Here is a 4994-nt window from a genome sequence, read left to right on the forward strand (position 1 = left end):
CACCGAGCCCGGTGTCTTCTCGTCCTACCTCCAAGTCTCATGTTGGTGGCCTCAGTGAGACGGTGAAGATGGTGCGGTGTCCGTGGTGGCACAGGCTAGTGGGCCACATGTTGGGCGGTGCGCTTCCGATTGTCTGGATGGCGGTGGTGGTTTCGGGGCGGGAGAAATCTCTGGTGGCTCGTTCGCCACCGGCGCGGCTGCGCCCGTGGGCGCTGCCGGACCCTCCTGAGGGGCGTCAGTGATACCCCTTCCCCAATTCCATCCGCGTACCGGGGGAAACCCTAGGACTTGTCCGGGCAGCAGCGGCGTCGTCGTCGCATTTCTTCATGAAGATGTTGCTTGGTACGCGAGGCTTCGGAGTGCTTGGCGGGCAGTGGTACTTCTCCGGAGGGTGCAGCCACTACAAGAAAGATGTCAACTTGTGACCATCACTATTGGCCGCTGAAAGGTCATAGTTTTTCATTTGCGACCTTTTTGTGACCAAAAACAGAAGGTCAAAAGCTGGCAGTCGTAAACTGAAATTAACGACCTTCTCACAGAGGGTCGTTGAACCCATGACCTTTTGTTTTGGTCACTGGCTGTTTGCCCAGGCCACGTCGGATCCGACGTGGCAATCTGACGTGGCAAAATTGCGACCAATTGAAAAGGTCATTACTTAGAATCAGACCGGTCCATTTCGGTGCTTTAGATGGGCCGAGCCCATTAATTCAGCCTTTTTAATATATATTTTTCTGTTAATTTTCTCTAGCTACATGGGCCTGGCCCAACAATTTGGCCTTTTTTTATTTTGGGCCATGGCCTTTTTAATGTTTCAGTCAATATATTTTTCAAGCTGGTCCCACAAGTCAGATGGGTCCCACTTGTAATAATCTCCTATATTGGTCCTACATGTCAGAAATGTGAGAATTGTTTAGATTATTTTCAGAAATGGGTCCCACTAATCAAGTTTCCATTTCACACGTCTTCGAATCACACAAATAATCAATATTTTAAATATGAATAGAACAAATGTAGAATTTCCTAGGCCTGGAGCTCTTGTACATAGTCTATTACATTCTGTGCATAGTCTATTACAACCCAGATATGCCTACTATTACAGTACTATAATCTTTATAGTCTATTCCAGTCAAACAGAACAAATCTTTGCTGCGTAGGGCTACACGCGGCTTCGAACTTGAAATTTCCTAGGCCTGGAGCTCCTGTAAAAGGGTGAACACAAAGGCATTAGAGTAGCCTTTTCATTCATGGAGTAGATATTCAAACCTCCGGGTTTAGTGTACAGACCATCAGGAAATAACATATTTAACGAAATTTCACAGAAATGCAGATTTATGGACCGAATATATGATAAAGCAACAGACTCAAACAACTTCCAATAACTAGATGTTTTAGAGACCAACTATATTAGAACACTAGATGTTTGCGATGCATATTCGCAGAACCTAGGCATACTCACAAAATCTTAAATTAATCCTAAAGCAATGTTGCCTACAAGGAAAACTTAACACATTATTTATTCTTTACAAAGTAGAATTTCCATAGATATCATTATCAGACACCAAATAGAAAGTAACATGTACAGAATGCGACAACATTTAGTTCACTTTATTGTACAAGCTGGGTCTAGTTTACTTAGTTGGACAAGATGCATTTTTTAGCTGCGAAGAGAATGACACTATTATGCGATATAACTGTTGTGTCGCTAACAATCACCATGTAAGAATGCTTTGTTGTGTTAATACATGCACATCAAGTGAGAGTGGCATTCTGCTCTTATCACAGCGGCACAAGTGAGATGATGCCCGATATGACTTGCTTCTCCACAAGACTCGGCCAGCAGCACGCATCCTCAAAGGAACCAGCGGCACTGCTTGCTCCCTTTGCTCAGCTCCTTGCTGCGGAGGACAGCTGGGACTCGGATGCGGAGATCCCTGCGCACGGCATATTGTGTCAATGCTTGCAGCAAATAGAAGGACCTCACATATCATAGAATTTGCAGCAAGTTCAAAAAGATGTAATAGAACTGATATAGGTGTACGAAGCAATAGGTCAACTAGAGATTCATGTCTATAATTTGCTAGAGAAGAAAATAACAAGCCAGAATACATATTATATCTGTCAAAAGAAGGACCGATTTCAATCCCCTGCTCTCCCTCTAGCTCGTAGCTAGCCTACCAGTAGTTTAATAACACTAATAGATTTGCATCTGATGCTGCCACTTAATTTCAGCACATGACAAGACAAAAAGCATGGCATCAACAGGAGCATCAACAGCATACTAACACCTAAATTGATGGATTGGAGGGGAACTGGAACGTAGGAGCCAGGGATCTTATTCAGCAGTTCAAGAACATGAACATGGAGTAGAGCAACGTATCAAAGACAGTTATTTACTTATTGCAAAGCACAAGGGGTGCAACAACCAATGTGACAAAAGATATCACTCCATTTCAAGGTTTCCTTAAGACCGAAAAGCTAGTTTTTCGCATAAATACCACAAGTTTCTGAACCAAAAATAGGATTCATGCAACATTCATAGTACGACTAACAACAACTGATCCTCAACAAAGCAAAATTAAAGCTCCTCATGACAATCATAGAAATAGCAGGACTACCAGAGAGCAGTAAGTTTCTTGATTGCCACGAGTAGAGTTGAAAGATAGCCTACAGCCTCCTTCCCCTCCTTCCTCCCTTCCGGCGGGTGCTGTCAGTGGGAACTAGAGTCATGTCCTCTGCAGCACCAGAACAAACATTATGGTTAGCCATATGCAGAGACAATAACATGGACATATGTGCTTCCACAAACACTATATTTGAAGAAGCATGGCGTACCAATACGCCCAATTTTCATCCCAGAACGAGCAAGAGCCCTGAGAGCAGACTGAGCTCCAGGACCTGGTGTCTTGGTCTTGTTGCCTCCAGTGGCACGGAGCTTAATGTGCAGTGCGGTGATACCAAGCTCCTGAAAGAACAGAAACAACTCTGAGACACATCCAAGGAGAGCAATGCAGGACTACATCCTAGTCATGTACCAGCATTCCATGATAGTTGGCAAACATCAGTCTAATGAGCAGAACACAGCTGATAATAGAAAAAGCATACAATTGATGTGACATAACAAACTAGACAACCAAGAAATTGATGTCACATAGCTAGTTTCCAGCAATATCCAACGACAAATTGATGTCACATATATGTATCTATCATGCAACAACAAATACAGGACATTCAAAACAGAAATGCACAGGTGTAGCCGATGAGCAGGTAATAGTCCTAATTCAGGTCATGTTATCATATCAGGTATTTCATAAGGACATCTAGGGACATATATAAAAGATCCTCAAATAATCAGCAGACGCCACAATTAGCTCATTCTGGTCATCGGCGAACACATCCCCTGCGTATGTAGACACACACACCCAGACAAACTAAGCATTAACTTGTGAGGATCAGAGCAACCTACCTACTACAGTAACTTACAACGATGAGCAAGTGAGTGGGTGAGAACTAGTTATCACAACAAATGAAGGAGGATGTGTAGGATATATAATCCGCGAGCTAGGAAAGAAAGCAAGTATGCTTATTACATAGTAGTGGTTGAAAAAATCCTCTGAAGGCTTGACAGAGACTTTGTAGTGGTTGGCAAGCAGCTGGATGGGTTGCCCTTATTTCCCAATCCATTGGGAGGCCTGGCCATTATGTGCCTCCTAGGTTTTGTTGGCTTGCTTGGAGGTGGCGGTCGCGGTTCGCTCTCACTGGCAGTCGTCAGCCTATCAGCCTCCGGACCCTGTCCTTCTCCGTGTTCTCCAGCAGCCCCTGCATGCATCATCCACAACAGCAGATCACCACATCAACCGCAGCTCAAGGAAAGGATTTTACAACAGTATTAGGTTGCAAAAACAACTCTAAGAGACTGATATTGTAAGTTCATTGACATTCACAAGCCATTTGCATTTTTATTCAGAACTATGCAACACCATTGACATTACTTTCACAACAGAAACAAGAAACCATGGTGCATTGTAAAAAAAATATGCACTCGTTTGTCACTTGAAAGGAACTTCCAGAATGAGTGTGTAGTGTATATATTCTGGTGAGCCAGTATTGATCCAGTATGAAAGATCTAACACAGAACCATCATTTTTTTCCTCTATGGAAATACAATGCTAGCATCCAGAGGCAAATATAATACTTAGTGAGAACTTACTACTGTGCATGGAAACATGAATGTACACGAGACTTTGCAAACTGGACAGACTTTGCCAACCATAACAGACAACTAAATATCGTTTTGGTCATGTATTTATGTATGTCTAGCAGCACATGACAAGTAAGCACAGCGGCGGGGGGTATATGATCAAGGATTTTCCAACAAGGGGGGTCATCTTCAATTGTCCCGCACAAGTTCACATCAAATCTGGATGAATGTTGGCAAAAAATCAAAAGGGGCTGCTCATCTTGGCAGAGGAACTCATGGCCAACGACTGGGAGGAGGGGAGGGGGCACGAACGAGGGTCCTTCACCTAATTGGGTCGTCGGCCGGAGTGGGGCACCGTTCGCCGGAGTGGTGCCCCGGCCGGACCGACCAGGAGCTGCTACGAGGGAGGAGCCGCGCCCTAGGATTCGCATCAGAGGATAGAGAAGCGGCGGAAGATGGGCTCCTACCCGCCGTCCAATGTGGACGGAGCTAGCCGCGACGAGGAGCCAGAGACCGGCGGCGGCCTCTCCTTCAACTATGCCTTGACCTCGTACACCTTGGCCAGCCTCTCCTTCAACTGCGCCTGCGCACAAGCACACGAGCGCTTCAGAATCGCCGACGAAATGCAACAGAGCTAAGGAACGAGAGGAAGGGGGCGAGATCTCGAACCTTGGAGACCTTGGCGGACTCACTGGGCCGCCGCTCGTCGCCGCCCCGGCCGCAGCCGCCATCCCCGCCAAGCCTCCTCCTCCTCCTCAGATCGTCCGCATCAAGCAGTCACTACCACAGAAGCGGT

General features: G+C 45.6%; 1 long non-coding RNA gene across 2 annotated transcripts; it reads right to left on the reverse strand.

The window, feature by feature from the left end:
• Positions 1-969: 969 nt before the first annotated feature.
• Positions 970-4753, reverse strand: LOC120973720 (uncharacterized). 2 transcript variants are annotated; one of them, XR_005769061.3, is made up of 4 exons: positions 3588-4753; positions 2833-2962; positions 2616-2732; positions 970-1931 (listed from the first exon to the last, which is right to left on the reverse strand). It is a non-coding gene; the product is annotated as an uncharacterized lncRNA (long non-coding RNA). The 2 variants fall into 2 exon arrangements; XR_005769060.3 differs by having other exon boundaries at positions 970-2732; positions 3588-4417.
• Positions 4754-4994: the final 241 nt, after the last annotated feature.

This window comes from Aegilops tauschii, chromosome 2, assembly GCF_002575655.3.
Source record: "Aegilops tauschii subsp. strangulata cultivar AL8/78 chromosome 2, Aet v6.0, whole genome shotgun sequence".
Lineage (NCBI taxonomy): Eukaryota > Viridiplantae > Streptophyta > Magnoliopsida > Poales > Poaceae > Aegilops > Aegilops tauschii.